The 22,249-nt window shown below is 34.0% G+C and overlaps 1 protein-coding gene across 1 annotated transcript in view; it reads left to right on the forward strand.

Annotated features, from left to right (window-relative positions):
- Nucleotides 1–328: 328 nt before the first annotated feature.
- Nucleotides 329–22,249, forward strand: part of LOC118733090 (voltage-dependent calcium channel type A subunit alpha-1) — a gene marked incomplete in the record, with an annotated part of 130,634 nt that continues 108,713 nt past the window's right edge. Inside the window, 1 exon segment of the mRNA XM_036462293.1 lies at nucleotides 329–1,487.

The following is a 22,249-nucleotide window of genomic DNA, read 5'->3' on the forward strand; positions in this document are numbered from 1 at the left end:
AACAACTAAAAAAAACTAGATAAACACAAAAACAACTAAAGCAACAGCAACTACAGTCGACTTAAGGCTGACCTTAAACGCAAAATGCTCGTAAAATTAACTCAGAAGAAACCAAAAATCTCTTATCTTCAAAAATAAACCAAAGCAAAGCAGAGGGGACATACTGAACCGCTAATTTGAAATAAAATATCGTTAAATTAAGTAAAAAAAATCCACTTAGTATCCAGTAAAAAACATAAAAAAACGCAATTGCAATTGAATAAATTTACAACAAAAAAAAAACCAGCGACAAAAATAAACAAATAAATTATTGTATAATAAAAAAATTTCTAATTAATCTGTGATTTCTGTGATTTATTATTTTTTCTCGCATTAAATTTGCAAGCAACCAGAAAATTAATAAATTTGCTTACCATTCGATCTCGAAAAAGTGCTGATTACCAAAATACAAAAAAAAAAAACCTAAGTAAATAAGGGCCACCGCCGCTGCAATAGTAAAAGCGAGAAATCGCAACCCAAAGTTATTTGCGTTTGGTTTAAGTGAAAGGAGGAGCGGGCTGTATGCATTGAATATTCAAAAAGTAACCATATTTTATTAACAAAAATAAAATCAACTTATAAATTTAGTGAAGTAATAGCAAATTAAATAGTAAAAGCAAAAAGTATAACAACTAATCAAAAACAAAAATTTAACCTGATAAAATAATACTTAAAAAAAAAAAACCAAATACTAATCTCTTAAGCTGCTGTACATATATTTACATATACTTAGTGAAATAAAATTTCCAAAATACGCCTGTGAATTTCGCAATAAATTACAGCAATGGCAAGCAGCAAGTAGTTGAGCAACAACATCGACTTCTGCATCAATCACACATTAATAACCAAAAACAACCGGAAATATTTATTAGCGTTTAGCTAACGTTTAGCGTCCATCGCATAACTATAACGACCGACTGTACACGCCTACCGCCTACTACGTATTAATACTACACACATTAAAACATATATATTCTACGGTTACGTCTACTCCACTCTAATTGAGCCGTGTTCCGTGTCGTTCCGTTCACGTTCACGTTCGCATCGACGTTTTGTTATTTTAATAATTTTGTATGGCTACAAATTAACTAAGCAATTATATGGACTTACATTCGTAAAAATTGTTGATTCGTTCGCTTTGCTAAAAATACATCACTAGTCACTGGGTAGAATTCTTCTTCTTCGCTGTAATCATCTGCTTCAACACTTCTTCATAGTCCAACAAATCGTCTTTCGCTTGTGAATTTTCTTCTTGTTTTCTTCTTCTTCTTCTTCTTCGATCAACGTGTAAAACTGTTCGTGTCATCACTGTCAAATGTCAAATAGTCGATTGCATGCCACGTGGATGACGTGTCAATCCTCAGAAATGAGCGTAGTCGTGCATCAGGTGTAGCACAATTATGGCCCAACGGTCGACTAAAAACTATAAGAAATTGGATACATTGACGGTAGGTGCACGTGACTCTAAATATGTATATATGTATGTACAATAGGGTGGTAAAAAAAAAAAAAGTTTAAAATTTTAAGCTCTCACCTCTTAGGATGTTTCTAAATTAAAAATAGAATTCACTTTTTCCTAGAAATGGTGTAGAATTCTTGAAGATCAATATTTTTCTTTCGCATCTCTTCAGAAAAAGAATACCCAATCGTATATTTTACTATTTTTTATTACAAGCGATTTTTGTCGGACCCTATTTCATCTTTTGGAGTTCTCGGGGGACCTATAAAAAATAGGTAATATTCAGAATTGGTTAAATAAACAATTGGGCATTGTTACTGGAAGTCTCTTAAAGAGAGACCGAGTTTGCCGATCGAAAAATTTTGATTTTCACGAATTCTATACCATTATGCGAAAAAGTGTGTTTTCCTCAAATAAAATACATGAAAAACTTAATGGACTTTGACGCAATTCTGAACATAATTTGTTTAAACAAAAAATACGGATATTTTTTTCCATTTAGAAAAATTCCAGTAGGAGATAGCTTCACATTTTGAACGTTCTTCCCGCCGAATGTATTTTTGGATCACCCTAATATACAAGCATGCGTTTAACTTAGTATATATATAAGTGGATATTTATTTATTTAAATTTTCTCATGTCTCAGGAATTATGAATTGTAGGTTAGCAATTTTAAGGGTGGAAGGCCCACATTCATTGTGGCTGAAAGAAGATTTCTATTTAAAGCATTGCATTGGAAAACAGCAGCATAAGAAATTCTATTATAGTTATTGTATTCGGGTGTTAGCTATATTAAAACTGCGGCTCTTTATAGCCCTGAAGTATTTATTATTTAATGGGAGGACCGATAGGTCAAAAAGCATGAATGACCAGTTAAGTACTGCGCCGAATAAAATTGTCTGCCAAAAAAAAACATTATGACAAGTACCAAACCAGTTGCCGCCTTTAAAAAATTGAAGCATTTTATTTTTAGAAGTAAAAACAAATGCACATAAAATGGTAAGGAAACAAGAGCTATCTTCAAAAGACCAATCAGGTTTAAATAAATGTATTTTCATGAAATTTCAATTTCTTTGCCATTTTCGCTTAATATATATATTTTTTTTTATTTAACGAAAAGACGCGCACTACTTTCTTACAGTCACTACCCTTGAGTGTGCATTCCTGGGAAAGTCTGAAACTCCACACATACGCGGGAAGGGAGTGGCAATATTACTTTAGTTTTGCAGAGCAGGTCGGCGGTAGAGCAACAGCTGAGACCTTTAAACAGCTACCACTGCTAGTTAAAGTTTTGCTCAATTTAAGCTTGCCTGACTGAGGGTAGGCCAGAAACTTCTACACCTCGTCGCAAAAAATATATACCTTCAAGCATGTCGTCAACTATCTGGCTACTCATTGTATCCTTGTGCCCAAAAAATCAGAACTGCGAAGTATTTTGATGCGATTAAATGGGTCGTCCGAAATTCTATGTATAATTCGGATTGCACCTTCAATGAGTTCACACCTTTGCTTAAGTTTAATAATAATAATAATAATAATAGACCGGTGCCTACACTTCTGCTGAGTGTTTGCCGAGGTTCTCCTCCGATTTGTGGCGTACGCCTTGATTTTGTCATACAAATTGGAGAAACTTCCGAACAGCGGTAGTGCTTTTATGAAGAGGCTTTTTTTCATGGCAGAAATATACTTGAAGGTTTGCCATTGCCTGCCGAGGGGCGACCGCTATTAGAAACGTCGTTTTCATTGCTCTGGTACTTGGTGTCGGAAGCAAGGCTCGATCCCAGGCTCTGCTCTTCTAATCAATTCACCACAGCGGCTGCTTAAGTTTACTGCAGTTAGTGTTCGGATCCATTAATTGCCGATGAATTCATCTTTTCACAGAAATTGGGCCATTCGTAAAGAGGCTTACTTGGGCCGGTTTTCAGATCGGTCAGTTTCATCTAGGAGTCAAAATAGAAAGTAGACAATTCCCACTAAAAGTAGCTCAAAACTAGAATCGTTTTATAATCCTCAAACTCTCAAGCTTGAAAACTTTGGAGCCCGATGTACAAAAAAATAAATACAAATACTTCAGCATTAAAGCTATTAAGAACCCGAAGGTTGCCCAAGGTCCCTCGTTTCTGATTTGTTATAATATATACAGCCAGATATTTTTCGGCCAATTTCCAAATGTAGTTACTTCTTAATTACTCCGAGTGAACAGCTTATTTACCCGGCTTCGATGTTCTGAAGGGATATTTGGTGCTCATGGGTGGGTTCATGTCTCGTTACTACTTATAAATTTCGCGTCAGAAAGGAGATAAATAATGAATTTATACTTATGTATAAGTGATCACTAGAGTTAAGTTTTTCTATGCGCGGAGGCAATGGTGACTTTTTTCATTTGCGTTCTAGTGTGGGTCCAAAAGGTAGCATAGAGATCTTCAGGAACTTCGGAGCTTCGCAGTTGTTTTACAATTCGAAATGGCAACTTTATTTTACTCTCTATTTTAAACTCTCTTAGTAGATATACAGTATCTTCACGACAGACTTAATTCTTTACTGCAATCTACCTCATGTGTAACTTTACCACCCTGAGATTTCATGTAGGCTTTACGTGATTTCCTGCCAACGGCTTTAACCACGGTGCCCGCATTTGGCACAACGGATTAATTTTTGCATTAATCACTGCCCTGAACTGCAAGCACTTCAGTACCAATTGGCAGTATGTGGTGGACACACTTACCACCTTGGTAGGGCCGAGGCCTACCTAAACCTCTGACGATCTGTGGATCACGACATCCGGTTGCAATGCAACTCCACATTGAACCATTGCTGGTTCTACCCGCATTTAGGTATTAAACCACAGCCACCACGATACTCCCCAAAGGGGCCGTACCCATGAACAGACCGGAGTAATGCTCGCCGGCGAGATTTGCTGGACTGGCTCAACTCACCCTGACCCACTTAACTGACTCAGCTCACACTAGAACGACTTACACGACTACTTCACTCCACATTCATACTCCGTCTTGCTCGTCTCACAAGTCTAATCGCCTCGCTCGTGGGCACCCTCCACATCCAGGAGCGGTGACACCACTTGCTCAACTTTCGACCGATCGAGTTGCTCGACACACATTCACCATCTTGCTCCGTCTTGCTCATCTCACACGTCCTACTCGCCTCGCTCGTGGGCACCCTCCACATCCAGGAGCGGTGACACGGCTCAGCTTTCGCAACGGATCGAATTGCTCAACTTGCGCACAACTTTTTCACCATTTCCAGCGGTTTCCACCACACTTTTGCTCCAATTACAACTGTTTTCTCCATTATCTCCATTTTCACCATTTTCTCCATTTTCTAGTCGTGTAAGCCATGCCAGTGTTTGCCTTGCCTGCCTTGCAAGCCTTGTTTGTGTCACCAGTTTTGCTCGTATCGCCGACGAAAACACTCCGGGGGCATCTGTTCCCCGTGGCACCATTTTTAAAGTCTTTGGTATGACTCTCGAAAGCCGTAGACTTCTTCCAGTTGAACCTCCACCGACTCAGGACTGGTAGCCTTTAACTGGGGTAGACGGGGTTGTCAAGCCCGTACCCTGGAAATACCAAAGCCCCCTGTCTTCCCTCCTGTTTTCTCAAACCGGGCTTGGGACCGTCTAAGGCACAGTTATTACCACCCTGAGAGTTGAATAAGTTTGTAGAAGGACAAGCCTAAAAGGGAAAGAATGCCTGCAGTTTCGAATATATGTAAGTAATTCCGAACGGTTATGCCGTTGTCGCAATTTCGAGTTGTTAAAAGAGCTGTGCGAAGAAGTTAACCAAGCCTGTTAGGACGCTTAAGAAACTAAAACAATTTGTCCAGTCAATGTGCCAAATCCTTTCTATAGCTAATTACTAAGGATCTTTCTCTTGCTCCGTCCATGTTTGCTAAGTAAAGCCGAAGCAAACGTGACAAGCTATCGGCACGGAAAGCCCCACGTCCAGACAGTATCCCAAACGGCGCCCACTGCCACTTAGAATATTTGAACAATAAAAAAGGCCGAAGTGATAACAGTAGCTCTCTTAACATTAATGGTGAATGCCGGAGAGCCTATGTAGCATTTTAGGCAAATCTTGGCTGCTTTAGCAAGAACGGTATTACTTAGTTTTTTTTTTTTTTTGGCTGCTTGAACTATATATTAAGTTTAGTTTAGCTAGAAAGGCCAACGAACGCTTGGCAATATTCTATGTTTTTTTTTTTAAATTTGGACAAGTAGTTTTTATTAAATATAGTTAGGACCCTCTGCCTTAAGTGCCATGAAAGGTATTGAAATTTTTTCTGCCTATTAACTTTTTTTCTCCACCACATTGATGTGTTCTAATTCCGGCAGCGTGTTTACTTCCAACATAAAATTTTACTTTGCGAAAAACAGTGTTCTTCGATCCGTCCTACACATACAAAGTGAGTTCATTTTCCATACGTAAATACATATGTAACGGTTTTTATGTATGTACACAAATATTTAAGTAGCTCACCTGCAGATGTAAACATTCACAAGTAGGTGAATTTCCGCTCCTAAAGCAAATGAGCGAATGAAGCGACCGAACTACTAGCCAGCACACGAATGCAGAAGTTAACCCATAAAACTGTTGCCCGTAAAATTAGCTCAAAACGCATTGATGTGCTAGTTTGCAACAACAACAACAACAACAACAGAAACAACATTAAACAAATAGCGTAACCACCGTCGGTTAGTCGATCGGTCGGCGGACAGGCGAGTGAGTTTGGCCGCCAGTTCAGTCGTTTCGTTGTCGGGGGGTCAGCCGGCCGTTGTGCCATTGTGAGTGACCCCATTTCGTATCTGCTTTGGCTGTTTTAATATTGTTGGCCATTAAGGACAATGCTTCCTGCAATTGCTGCAGCATGTAAAGCAACGAGAAGAAGTTAGAGTAGAAAAACGTGAAGAAATTCAAGCAAAAAATATTAAACAAAAACAGCAACAACAATAGCTACATATTCGTGGAGCATGCAAATTTTGTTTCTCAACGCTTTAATGCCGCGGCATAGATTACATATGTACATATACATACGTATATTATCTGTACACTAGGGCATTCAGCAATCCTGAAATTTCGAGAATATTCTCATCCCGGAATGCCAGGATTTATCAGGGTTTGTATTTTATCACTCTTTTTGTATTTTGCATTACGCTCACCGTTCTCAGCAATCAAGAAATGAAACCACACAGACTCGTTGCCGACACGTTTGGTCTTATGCGGAGCATAATTCACCTTAGTAGCAGAGTCAGCAATTTGATGTTATGCCGAATTTCCACTAGGCATTGAAATTACAAAAAATGTATGCCATTTAAAAAAATGCAATGTGAATACGAACTTAATGACTTTTTTTTGTAATGACGCGACTATTTTTTAATGCCCGACTTTGTCATTTGTCATTTTTGCCATTTAATGCCTAGTGGAAACCCAGCATTAAAATATTTGTATAGTAAATATTCTCAAATATCTAAATTAATTGCAAAAAATACTTTCAATTTCCACTAAACCATGCCAAAGATGTAAAATTCCAGACAGCTCTTCTTTCGTTTTCAACTTAATTTTCACTCTGTATATAAATCAGTAAAACTCTCGGGATCCCGGAGTTGTAATCCCGAGAGATCCGGACATGGATAAAAGATTGTCGTATGTTACTTTCGGTAGGTTTTGGGAAATAGCGATTGAAATCGAATGCAGTTTCTCAAAAACGCGACTAGATTTTCTCCAAAAGTCTTGGAGAATGTTACTAAATAGTTCACGTAGTTCTTGAATTATTGAACCGTTATTATTTATTGTTAGTAATTTTTGAGTTTATGAAGGATTTTCTCTTGCCGTGGCAACAATTTTGCAATTTATTTCTATAGCATACAACAAAATATGACTAATTTTGTTTACTGAATTAACGATACTTTTATGTACTCAATGCCAGAATATCGGAAACTAAAGAAGATATTCAAAAATGGATAACTCTATTTGAAAGATCGTGATTACTTTAGTGTGACTGCATTATTAACTCAATTTGTACTAAATTATCAATAAAACTTTAGTCACGTGATAACACCAATCGAAAGATCTTACTTTAAAATATTTATTTATTTATTTATTTATTACATCTATAACTAAAAATTGTCAAAATGGCGCTTGCGATTATATTTTATTCATGCGACTATATATTAATTCGATTCTGTAAATTTGGTATTTCTTGATCAGAGATGAATGGCATTCTCTTCTCTCTTGTCTAGATGGCAAGCACTTCTTCTAGATATACCTGAGTTAATGTGCCTAAAATATCGGAGTGACCAGAATTCCCTTGATCCATGAACTGACTTCTTTTTGTCTTACTGCGAATTAATCTATGCAAATATGTTTGCGCAAGTGCAAAAAGGTATTTCATATTTTTGCTAGATCTACATTCATATGCACATACACATTTATGAATTTGCAATAATTTGTATGTATACATGTGTAAATATGACATAGATTTTTTTATCAATGAATTAAAAAAAAACTCTATAAATCGGCAATCCATTAAATTTTGCTCAGAGCTAACAACGAACCGCAGAAACAGCTCAGTTAATTGTATTCAAAAGTTAGTATTTAAATATTTATATATTTATGTATATGAACACAACAACGAGATAAGCTATGTGTTTTAAACCGACTACTTCGTTTTGCTATCTTCAAGCGAGCAAAGTTCATCTTTCAGTTTTAAAATTGTTGTATTTCCTTAAATTTTTATTGTTGGAGCACGAAGGCCAAGTGCTGAGACACTGGCGCCAGCAGCAGCTAAACTGTGGAAATCAAATAAAGAGTCAATACATTTCCATACATACTTTTGTTTATGGCTTTTTTGTCCTTTTCTTCAGCATTCTAATGCACTACATAATGGCACACATGAATGTCTGCTAATAAATTTTGCATATTATTTCCAACGCGTGCTGCGCGTATATCGATTTAAGACATTTCCGCAGTTGTAAATTCTGAATAATAATTTAGAAAAAGACGAAAGTCAATGTGAGTGCATTAAGTGGCTATGCAATGCGTATCCGATGTGCATATGTACATACTATATATGTATGTATGTAAGGATATAGACAAACTACTTGTATGTACAATAAAAATTTTTACTTTTAAAATTCGGAAGTTGAGATGGATGAGTAGCTTATGTTATTTTTCATGCAAAAATTTTGTGTAATGTCTGCGTGAGAGGAGAGTATACACACAGATGAATTTTGGTCAGAACTTTTTTTGGTATAAAACGAAATTCTGCCAAAGAAAATGTTTAATTTTTTTTTTCGAAAGAAAGATTTCTGAATTTTACAAATCCCCGGGATTTCGCAAGACAATTTTGGAATATCTCGGAAACTGAAATGTTCTGGTCTGGTTTTACAGGTAATATTTAGGACTATAAAAAAAAAATAAAAAATCTAAATATTGAAAGTCTATAGAATTTCGAAATAAAAAAACGTAAATAAGAACACTTATAAAAATGTTTGGCAAAGTTTTTTTTATACTATACCTCCTAAAAATATTTATTAATATTCAAGAAGCTTGTTTTTTAAAGATATGCATTTTTAAACTAAAAAAAAATTGTTTGAAAACTCTAAAAAGTTAATTTACACAACTTTTATTTAAATTAAGTTTATTTTTATGTTAGAGCTTGCAATAAAATTTAAAAAATTCATATCTTCAAACAAAACGCCCTTTTAAAAATTTTCAAACCTTTTAAGTTCAGTGAGAGGTAGTGTATAAACACAAGTAAGTTTTAAGCAAAAAACAAATCCGACTTCAATTCTCATATAAAAACTTAAGATTATCGTTAATTTCTTCATGATCCAATGATCGCATTTAAACCAAATTAGTGTGGGTCGACCTGTGAGGGAACACCTTTCCTGTAAAAAGAATTATAGAAATCAGTTAACGTGGTCCAAAGTTATGCGGTAACATACATAAAAAAAAATCCGACGAACTGATAACCTCCTCCTTTTTTTTGAAATCGGTTAAAAGAGGAACAATAAACTTATAAATTCCGGGAAATTATGAAGTTTAGAACATTCGAAAAATTGCTTTAAATATTTTTTTTTCACATATTGGGCGATATGACTTTGGATTGCCCCATTAGTGTGTGTGTAAAATATTTAAATTTATTTACCAAAATACAACTCTCAAAATTTCGACTTGGTTTCGCAAAATACATTTAGTAAAAAATAAACTTTAAGTAGCTGCATTTTTCTTTTACCCTTTGAAGGCAAGTAAGTCGAGAGTCACTCGCAACTTCCCACTTGTTTTTCATTAGTAGTGCATCTAGTGAAAGTTAATTGCTTTATGTGGTCACATTAGTACAAATATAAACATAAGAGTATCTGCATATGTAAATGCAAGCACAGTGACAGGTGTGGCCAAACATATTCCTATTTAGATACTCATAGTTAATTAAGCGTTTTTATAAATGCAATATAGTATGTACTCGCGTATATGATATATTTGTATGTCGAGATAAGCTTCTCGATATAATAATATACTCTCGAAAGTGTGAGTATATAAAATATTAACATAACCACATATGGCGGAAATATGTATGTATGTGTATGTACATTCATATTACTAACTTAGAACTATATATATATACACATGTACTTAGTAAAAAAAAGCCAGCCGCTTGTGGAACGCAGAAAGGGAAAACAAAGGAAAAGAGTCATCTAGCTTTGACCTCTATCCAAATGCAAATATGTACATACATACATAAATTACATACATACATATGTACATACTTACAGTCAACACTTACGCATCGGACGCAAAGCTATGACATCAGTGCTTGAGATTATGCCTTTGTGTGCCCTGCTGTTAAATGCGTCTAAATATGTAAATTAAAATATAGATATATGTATGCAAATTCATATACCTACTTATACATATGTCTATGTATAGGAATATTGTTATGTGGACATATTTATGCATTTACACAAACATCTCGCAGAAAAGTCAAATGCGGAAATATTTTAGAATTTTGGCACTTTTGCACTTTGTCACTCATTTTTTTGATCTTTATTAAATTCCCTCTTTCTCTGAGAAGTTCTGACGAAAAGTCAGCAAGTCACACAAAATCCCAAAATATCTTGAAAAACTTTGAAATTTTAAAACAAAAATATAAAATAATACCCGTAAAAATCCACGAAGATTACGAAAGAAAACTACCGTTAATTTTACAGTCCAAAAGTTTCTAATAAATTCCGTTTATTATTTTTGTTAAAAAATTTAGCGGGATTTCTTCTTTAAAATATTAATAAAAAAAATTATAGTTTAAACAAGTAAGAAAGTCTAAGTTCGGGCGGAGCCGAACATTAAATACCCGGCGCAAGTATTAAATATATGTTTTTCACCTTTCCGAAACCTTCCGCTAGATGGTAAGCCGGGGTGTATCAATTTTGAGTAAATTAGCGTCCTTCAATTTCGAAATATTGAAGTTTCAAGCATTTCTGAAATTTACCGTTATATGAGAAGCGGCCGTTATTTTAGTCCGACTTCAATAATTTTCAACGTTTTGCTTATATGTGGCAAGCACAATAACCACACCGAGTTTGGTACAAATTAGTAGAACGGTTACCGATATACTTATATGTGATCATAAGTGGGCGGTGCCACGCCCATTTTCCAAAATTTTACCATAAACGCATTTCTTGGTAAAGAATTGTTGCAAGCATCAATTTTGAATAAATTAGCTTCAATATTTACTGATTTATCGAAGATTTTGTATTTCTCTAAATTACCGTTATATGGTTTGTGGGCGTGGTTATTGTCCGATTTTAAAAAGTTTCGGCGATTTTTTATGCTGTACCAAGGCCAACAACTGTGCCAAGTTTGGAAGAAATTGGTGGAGCGGTTACCAAGATATACACATGTAACCATAAGTGGGCGTGGCTACGCCCATTTTCCAAAAATTTATAATATTCTTATTTTTCGTCTAAAAATTATTGCAAATATCAATTTTGAGTGAATTATCTTCAGTAGTTACTAAAATATCGCAGTTTTCGTATTTCTGGAAATTACCGTTATATGGGAAGTGGGCGTGGTTAAAGTCCGATTTCGCCCATTTTCATTACCAACCTACCTTGGATTAAGGGAAACCTACATACCAAATTTCGTTGAGATGTCTCAATTTTTGCTCGAGTTATCGTGTACACGGACGGACGGACAGACGGACAGACGGACGGACAGACAGACATGGCTTAATCGATTTCTTTTTTCATCCTTATCATTTATGTATACATTTGTCTATATCTATCTCGTGGCTGTTACAAACAACCGTTATGTGAACAAAATTAATATACCCTTGTGCACAAGTGCGCTCGGGTATAAAAACTTACACCTCCCTATTATAATTGCCATTCGTACTGTCATCAGGTATGTAACTTGAGAATAGAAATCATTGCATCTTTTAGGCGCATCAATATTACATAGTTACATCCCGAGCTAATAAAAGGAAGGTAAAAAGGTAATAATAAAAAGCAAACTTTGAAACAATATTAATTTAGTTTTGGGAGACAAGAGCGCCATATCTTAATGGCTAACGTTATTGGCTCCTTTTGCCTATGGATGTATTTCTTCTTCATCTTTATTGGCGCTGTAACCGCCAAAGCGATTTTGGACTAGTCAAAAACATTCCGCCAGTCATTTCTCTTCTGTGTCAAGTGAAGCCAAGTCCTTCTTCACCTGGTATTTCCAACGCAGAGGAGACCTTAATCTTCCTCTGTTACCAGAGTCACGACCCGCTTTGAATACCTTCAGAGCATTCGAACGACGTGACCTAGCCAGCGGAGGCGCTGATTTTTAAGTCGCCGCACTATGTCTATATCGTTGTAAAGCTCATACATTCTCGCGGGTCTGCTCCAAGATTTTGCGCACTGTGAATAACTGGTCTATGGTGGATTTGTCAGGTCTAAACCCACAATGATAAGGCCCAATCAGTTCTTTGACGATGGAATACTCTCGATAAGACCTTTTAACCTATGGTTAGAATCCAGCAGTGCTTGCCGCGAATGGCGGTCGCCTTTCGTTTAGATTGGGCAGAGCAGACTTAAATTTCAGTCGTCGGACATGCGTTTATCTGACCATATTCTGCATAAGAGTTGATGCGTCCCCCTAATCAACTCATCGCCACCGTACTTGACACGCAGCTGGCAGTCCGTCAGCTCCAGCAGCATTGTTGTTTTCCAGTCGCGTAATCGATATTCATACCTCGTCAAAGTCAGGCGGTGGAACATCGACTCCATCATCATCGACTTTCAGTGCTGCCACCATTCCGGGCAGTTTTCTTATCCTCCAGCATTTCAAGTGCTTCGCTCTCACGTATTTCCTCCTCACTTTTCTTAGTGCAGGAAATGCGTCTCGCTAGGCGGCTCCTTTTTCTCTACAGCTTTTTGGGACTCCTCATCGTATCAGTTCGTCTTTCGGGCTCGCTGAAATCTGACTATTTCTTCGGCGGCGGTATTTAATGAGCGGGAAAGGTGTTTCCACTGCTTGCGTATGTCGGTTTGTTGAAGTATGCTCTTAGAGAGCAGATACGAGAGACACTATCTATAAGTCGTTAAAAAAAAAAAAACTATTAATTAAACCTGCAAAAGGCAATGAGGAAGCTAAAAAGTATTATAGTTAAAGCTTCCTACTTTCCTGTGTAAATATTCATTTTGTTCGGATCTATCTTATAGTTCAAATCCTAATTAAATGTTCTGTAAAAGCTCATCATCCCCTTCTTTACCCTTAAGGCAAAAAATAGTACATGGTTCCGAAATGGAGTTTACTTTTATATTGCTACACTTTTTTCCCATAACATGGTCGGAAAACAGAGAGAAAAAAATGTGAAAAACTCAGTCATTCTAATTTTATATATCAGTGAAAAGATATATAACCTTTTTTGTAGGTCAACGTGATGCGAAGATCACACGATTTGTACATTTGTACAGATTTGTATATTTTGGCAGTCACAGAGTGGTTTTGTTTAGAAATTTGAGTTCAGCTCAATAAAAGAATTTCCGAACAACACCACTCTCTACCAGTCAAAATGTAAAAATCTGGGCAAACGTATAAATCGTGTGATCCCTGCTTTTGTCGACACTTTCCTACCTAAAAGCGCAGTTAGCCACGGATGTAAAAACGGAGAACGTGTCAGCTAACACGATCTATCTTATGGGATCTGCGTGTTGACGTTGCTTCTCTCTCTCTCTACCAACAGAAAATTTAATCTGTACCATTCGCCCGATTTTAAAAAATGAGATGTCAAATAAAAGCAAGATGTGCAAACTGGTTTTAATTTTTCGAAAGAGTTGCCACCTGTTGAATAACTAAACTCAAATTATTTAATAATTAATGCCATCATGTCAGCACCGTTTGTTCGATCTTTGGAAATGAGGTGTCAAATTAAAAGGCTTAGACAGTATGTGCAATAAGGTTTTACTTTTTTGAAAAGAGTTGCCACCTTTTAAAAAATTATATTTAAATTATTAAAAAAAAAAAAATAAATCAATTATTACAAAATGGCTATCGATCGAAATGGGTTTGAGAAGCTTTGTTTCTTAGCTGAACTATAGAAAGGTTGCCACCTGTTTAAAAAATCATATTCGGTAAGGAATATAAATATGAAAATATTTGAAAAAGGGTTGTCATCTGCTTGAAATGTCGAATTTAGTTCACTTATTCACAAGTTACATATATAAAAAATACCAAAATATGGATGTCAAACGAAGGAGTGTTAAGAATTATTTAGTTTAAACGCTTGGAATATTTTTGAAGTATTGAAAGAGGGTTGCCACTTGTTTAAAAATTAAATTGAACGGCTTTAATAAGTTAAATGAATTATTAGAATATAGGTATTAGAATATGGGTTTGGGGTTTGAAAATTGTTTATTTCTGAACTATATTATTGAAATACATGCGTACCACAATTCCAGAGGAAAGAGATATAGTTCGATTTTAGTTTGAGGAAACTTTTGAAGAGGATTTTCAAAAATGATAGGTCAAATTAAAGACCTTAGCCAGTAGATGTGTGCTTAAGTTTTAATATATTTTTTTTAGTTAAGCACCTATTTCATCGGTATAGGGTGATTTGAAATTTGATGAAATAAATAAACTTACTAAGCGAGACTGCCCTTTATTGCCACTCGGATCTCTTATAACTCTGACTAACATTTGGAATATTTTTTATGTTCTCGAAATTCAATTTCGGGCTTTTCAACGCCATGCGGGTTCACTTGTTTATATTAAATGGTTTATTAACAATAGCTGCAGCGTCGTCTTGTCGCTCAAATTTCGAGGGCCCAAAGAAATAAGAACGTTGCATGTATTTAACAATTATGTGAGATTTATACCAATATGCGTATTTCCATATACAATTACATGCATATACATACATAAATACACATATTTAGAATTATTAAGCTAAGTAAACGCTCTTACATTGTATGACATGCGTAAATCGGAGTCTGGCAGTCTGTAAGCATCACACCATCAAATCTGGTACCAGTCGGCAACAACAGGCGACCAAACAAGTTAGCTCGTACATATACTTACACACATACATACATACATATGTACACATATATATGTACTACTTATGTAGAAGAACAAAAGAAAATGGACGAAATCAAGATAGACAAGCCCAGCGGACTTGCAAATTTAGCGGCAGCGTCTGAAATGCCCGAGTAGAGATGTACGGGATAGAGAAATGATTCTAGTTATGGGTGCTTATGTATGTAATTACATTAGGCTGCTTCACCAAAAAATGCGGGTTATCCAACGGAATTATAAAATGCATTCTATTTTAAGACTTCCGTTAAAATATTTTGGAAATAAATTTACTTGAGCGCAACCGATTTTAAAATATATCTCATTATAACGATTTCGTTTGATAAAATTTTAAAAATTCATATGATGATTTTCTAAGCTAAAACTCTTCTACAATCGGATGTGATTTTTTGTAAAAAATACTTTTTGAAATTTTTTTTTTTAATTCGATTTTTACAGTATTTTCAAATCAGTCCAGCTTACATAAATTTCAATATTTCTCTGAGATATTTTGGCGGAAGTCTCAAAATATATATTTTATAATTTCAATGCTGTCTTTGTACGGAGAGCGAAGCACCCTAATGTACATATGCACATTTATCATGTAAGTGCGTACATATGTACGTAAAACATTTCATAAATTCACCAAGTTAAAGCAGCGCAGATAAAGCAATTGCTGCGCCAGAAGCAATAAAAGTGAAACACCAAGGCAATATTGATGACAAGCGCAGCATCATAGGCGCCTTAGGGAAATTATATTGTAGTTGTTGCAATCAGCTGTAAGTGTGTAGCTGGTGCGCCTCAACAGCGCTAGCTGTTGGTTCAAATGTCGCAATAGTGGCGTTGAAACAACAATGTAGGCCTTTTAATTCAATCCTACATACATTAGCTTATGGGTGCCAAAATGATTCATTGAAAATTTTCGCTTTTTTGGAGGCCTTTCAAGTACATACATACATACATATGTATGTAGGAAAGTATATATTTCTAATGATTTTTATTGTTTTCAAAAATGATTCAAACAAATGTAACAAATATGATTTTCGCACTTGTTCGCGAATATTTTCTGCCGAATTGCATACATTCAGGCGTTTGCGTATGTACATTAACTATGTATAACGGTAGGAAATGCTTGTCGCCTGGCTGATAATAATACCATGCATACATACATGCATAAATATGTATGTACGTGTGCGTGTGCGATAACAAAGCCTAGTAATCTCGCGTGTAAAATTTCCAATGATTTATATCCATACGATGTAATGGCACAATGGAATATTGTCGATGCTGCATAATGAAATGGACAAAATAAAGCAAGAGGAAAATTTTAAAAATAAAAATTTAAGCCACATTCATGTACGCCAAAGAGTGTTAAGCGTAGTTTCGTTGCATCTATGCAATTATATGCAAACAATTTGTGATGTAAATAGATAGATGCTTTGCTTAAATAAAATTCATAGGTCAGCAGTTTATTTATGTATGAGAGTAAACACAATGAAGCGGAATTTTGAACTACATATACTAATTTGAGGGAATTTTCTGGCAAAAATTACTCGATATTTAATGCTACTTTGTATGTGAGCAATTCTCACGAGTGGTTTTTTTTTAGTGTCACTCCCTTCTTTCGGTAGAAAAGCAAGTGCCAGAGCATTCTTATTGCATTTAATTTCAATCAAAGGCGTTCCAGAAAGAAGTACAATTAAAAATTAATCAACTGTTTGCACAATTTTAGCCTTAAAACGCTTATTTAGGTGAAAAGTACCGAAATTACAAATTTTTTCATTGTCACTCGAAAAAAATAATAATTGCTTTTTGTTTTTAATAAATTTGGGTAGTTTTCAAAAGTTGGCTTCAAGAACAACTTTTCTGTGAAGCTTAAAGAATGCAGCACGAAATTAAAACAAAATGGCAGTATGCAGAATATCTGTCTGTTGTAATTTTTGAAATTTTACGATTGTATTAATTTTAAGAATTTAAGTTACTTAAATTAATTAAATGTTAAAATTAAACGGCGCAAATTTTCTTCTTGCCAAAATGAAAGATTCTAGTCTAATACAACTAGTGTCTGACCAAAAGAAAAAAAAAGTTACGAGTAAAAAATGACTATAATTTGAGAAAGTAAAATTCCATTTTTACAATTTTAATTGGTGCACTCGAAACTCATTCTAAAATTGTTATATATTTATAAGAAGAAAGTAATATATATGTGCCTGAGGAATACTGTGCAAATTTCTGCCACGCCAATATTTAATAATTTTTTAATTTTATGATTTTTAAGTTACGACGTGCGAGTAAACGTGTTAAATGACTGTGTATGGTGCTACGGGGCGTATACGTTATATACACAACTACGCATGAGCATGAGTTACTTATTTTTAGTATATCTTTTTTAAGTTTTCATTTAATTACAATTTCGCGATGGAATATTTTTCTAAATACAAAACTGAAGATATCAAATGCATTTTCTAAGATATGTGAACAACACGTGAGAAAAGGCACTAAAAGTTCAATTCTTTGGCGCAATGAATTTAGTTTTTGCGCGATATTTCACGAAAGCTATTAACCCCCCAATTCTGTGCACTTGACAAATAATCAATCTTGACTATTTGTCAATAAATTTGCGCCTAAAACTATGCCTATAAGATTTGACTGTATTTGCTAAATTTGTTGTGCATGTTTAAAGCGCCTAAAAGTAAATTTTTGCAGCATAGTTTAGGCGCAAATTTATTGACAAATAGTCAAGCTTGACAATTTGTCCAGTGAACAGAATTGGGGGGTAAGTATCAAAGCGAGCTAAAAGTATTGATATAAGACATTTAAGGGCTTGTTATTTTGGGGTTTCCCTGCCATTTACAATTCCATTCGATGTAGGTAGGTATCGATGGTTTACAACGGACGGTTATCAAATATCGATACTTTATTTCGATAGTATTTAGAAGTAATACATAGATAATTGCATGGCCTGGATGAAAATAAATTTAGCTTAAAATACTATGAATGCAATTGCAGAGATTCAGAACAATACCAGCGGTGTGAACTTATTTTTTATCAATTATTTGGTAAATAAAAGTCAAAAAGGAAAAAATCATTGTAATTTTTTATTTTATTCATACCCATTCAGAACCAGGCTCATTTGAAAAGCGATTCTTTTGCTATAACAAAAAAAAATTGTCTTGCAATAATTCTTTAGACTCAGGGGTTTAATTGAATTTTTTTCCTGAAATATTCCTAGAGTATCTAGATGCATTTCTGCATCAAAAATAAAGTTTTGAAAAATATGTCGCTTACGTTAGTTTGGCGGTTAGGGTTCGTTCCTTTAAAGCTATGTAATAATTTCCTGTTCTGCCAACTTTTTTCACAAGAACGGCGTTCTGGGCTACGTAGTTATTTTAATGGACATACGAGTATTTATATCGTCGATGCCTTTGCAAAACTCAAATTTTACACGAGAGCGCAAAAACAGGTCGATGAGCGGTTTCGCAAAGGCATCGACGATATGAATCCTAAGGAAGGAGCTCTGACTCAGGCAAAACGAAAACTTCACTTTATGTTGGAGAAATTTTTGAATTTTGGGAGTTTAGTCATTCGTTTGAATATTGACCCCGTCTGGCAGGTTTCTTGAACTAAAAAAACTTAGTGGCTTCATTTAACAAAATTCAAATTTGGAGAAAATTGCACAGTCGAACTTCTCTACTTCGAAGTCAAAAAATACCTTCCTTGGCGATGTAAAAATTTGTTTTTTTTTTTTTAATCCCGCAATAAGAAACTTAAAAACGCTTGCAAAATTTGTTGAACTCGTTACAAATTTTAATATTAACGAAAGATACCGTTGGTTCAAGAATAAATTTGTTGTAGCAGAAAAAAACACTTCTTTGAATAGCTAGGAATTTACGCTGTAAAGGAGTTAGCAATCTTTAAATAATAAGTTTTAATAAACCGGTCGATTTCTTTACTTCAGCGGTATCGGAATTTATTTATTTGAATTTATCGATAGCAGATATCCTGATGAAAAAAAAAACGTTCGACAGAAGCCAGAAAATCACTTTTCGCATCTATCGTTCAGAGGAGGCGAAAAATTGTACGTCCCTCCATTTATAGGACAACATTTAGGCTCACAAAATAAATATTAATATTATTAATTTAATATTAAAACAAAACCAAGAGAACTGGTGCAAACAATTACTGGCCTCAAACTTTAAAATACAACTTTTTCTTGAAAATTAAATGGATTAAATATTCGCCACATCTCTCACGTCGAACTACAATGGCTGCTTCCCCTCTGAGTGTTTCATCTCTACTGTCAATAGCATTGACAGGTAATCTCTTTTATTGCCTGATAGACTTTTATGTGTATATGTATTTAGGTATACCTACATTGGTGTTTATATACCTTTCATTTGATAAAAACAGTAAAAATAAAAAAATATGTACATATAAAACAAAACTGGAAACCAAAACAGTTTGCATCAAAACAAAAGTAAAAAAAAAAACTAAGTGCATTGCACCTTGATTATACACTCTTCTATGCTTTTATATGAATTAGTTGTTTGTCCACCCCACCATTTTGTATACGTTTGTATCACTGTGTGTACCGGAATGTGTGTATGTATGTGTATGTGTACCCACGTCAAGCACTGGGGCAGACATCTTAGTACTTTCGAGCCTTTTCACTCGACACCGGATATGATGCTTGGATGTAGACAGATATTGATGTTTGTTTGTGTGTACATACATATGTGTGTATGTATGTTTGTTCAAAGCTTGCCAAGTGGCTATGTATGTAGGAAATTCTTAGAGTGGATTAAATGGCGAATAAAATATATATTAAGGTGATTAAAAATAGAGCTTTTCATCTAAAGCCAAGTATCGAATGCTTAATGAATTGGAAATGATTTTCACTAGAACTAGAATGTTATGCTAAAGGTTTGAAATGTTAGAGAGGAGAATGTTAGAAGGGAAAATGACTAAAATATAAATGGCTTGAATATTCAATTGAAACTCTGGGACAAAAGTAATGTCATTTTATAATAAGTCTTTGTTTTCATCCGAAGGCTACTTGAATGTTCAAAACTAATAACATTAACGGGGCAATTCTGGCAGCTGCCTTTCAACTCACCACAATCTCTCGAAAAACAAAAGTCTTTCGTTAGACAATTGTCCATTCGCTCTTCTTAGACTTACTGATAGATTTGCTAACGCTATTCCGTTTGTCTTTAAACAATAAGTTTTCTAAAAATTAAATGAAATTAGAAAGTACATGCATATACATATATTTTTCTTTGTGAAACAATAAAAACTAAAAATTATACGAAATCAAATTAAAGACTCAATTTTAATTTTAATAAAAAATAAAAAAGTAAGTTTATAAAAATTGAGCGTTATTAAAACAACAACAAATCTAAAAATAAAAAAAATGATAATTAAAGAACATAAAAATAAATGAAATTAAAATTTTTTTCTTTTCAAAATAATATAATCTGGAAAAAAAATTAATAAAATTAAGTCAAATTTGAAAAAAAGAAAAACTAAAGTAATAATTTTAAAAAAGAATAATAAAAATGAAAAACCAAAAAATAAAAAATATAAATGAATAAGGAAAGCAATCATAAACTTGTTCTAAAATAAATAATTATTTGAGCTGCAAAAAGTTGTTTTATTCCAAAATCCATAAAATAGTTATTTAGTCTGGCATAACTTACCTACTTTTTTTATGTTTAATAAATATTTCACCGAAAAAATTTATTTTTCCCAAAATGATTCCCCTTAAAAAATATTTATTTCCCAAGTTTATCTTTTCCCCAAAAACAAGAAAAAAAAATTGTTCACAAAGAAAATTCTCAAAACTACATTTTCCCAAAAATACTATATATTGATTTTTTTTTATTGTTATTTTGTTCTAATTTTCATAAAAATATATTTTTTATAAAAAGTTTTTATCGCGAAATTCCTGAAAAAATTATCTTCTTCCAAAAAAAATTGCGGACAAGTTTTTTTAATTTTTGGCATTTTTATGCTAAATATTTTCTCTCAAATTGTATAATAAAATTATTGAAACTTAAAAACAAAAACCGCTGATATCCATACAATATCGTTATAAGTGGAGAACTTTTTGGATAACATGTTTCCCTTGGTCTCGAAAGGGTTAAAATTACATGAACTACAGATAAAAAGAAAAATAAAATTAAATACAAAAACTAAAAGTAATTTCCCAAATATTAAATTAAATAAACAATAAAATTTAAGAATTATAAAAACATACATAAATAAAAAAATAATAATAATAAACGAAAAGAAGCACAACATGTTTCTAAAAATTAAATGAAATAAAAAAAATATTTTATTGTTATTTGAGCCCTAGGCCGAGGGTAAATAAAACAATTGGATGTCTTATATTCCTTGTATATTGTTTTTTTTGCAGTCCTGAAGATGCCTTTAGGTTAAAGGCGAAATATCGAAAGTCATAAACAAAAAGGAATATAAGACATCTAATTGTTTTATTTACCCTCAGCCTAGAGCTCAAAAAACAGTCAAAAGGTTACAATAAACGGTAAAAACACAAACCCAACATTTTTTTTTGTAAACAATAAAATCTAAAAATTGTAAATAAAAAAAATGTATATAATTAAAACAAGTTTCAAAAAGTGAAATCAAATTAAAGAAATATATACGTATGTTTATTTTGAATTTTAAATCAATGAAATTTAACAGTAAAAGAAAACTTCATAAAAAATTAGAGAAAAAAATAAATAAAAAAGCAAAAAAATCCAGGTGCTCGAACAAAAGCTTTCTGTCAAAAAGGCTTTCCACTATGAGCAAGCGAGCTTTTCTTCTAAGGCTTTCGTCGCAGATTAAACAAATTCTTTCAAACTATGTTGCCGACTGCCTTTCAATGGTGTGGCAAAAGACTGTCAACCATCTTAGCCAGAATTGCCCTGTAAGTGTAAAAAATAAGTATTGAAAATTGTGGGTTCTACAGGTTTTGTGAACTAATTACTGGCAATCTAAGTTTCTGTTTATTTGCACGGTCGTATGATAATAGGTCCATTTACCATGCATAACATATTAACCTCCGTTTTGGACGGAGCTGAAAGTTCTTCCTAGCAACACGCTACACAGTTACTTATTCCTTGTAAAGGGTCCCGATTTTCCAAAGGAAAAGTCCATTTTAGGAAAAGTTATT

The sequence above is a fragment of the Rhagoletis pomonella genome, unplaced genomic scaffold, assembly GCF_013731165.1.
Source record: "Rhagoletis pomonella isolate Grant_MI unplaced genomic scaffold, Rhpom_1.0 Rhpom_scaffold_00002, whole genome shotgun sequence".
In the NCBI taxonomy this organism is placed as follows: Eukaryota; Metazoa; Arthropoda; class Insecta; order Diptera; family Tephritidae; genus Rhagoletis; species Rhagoletis pomonella.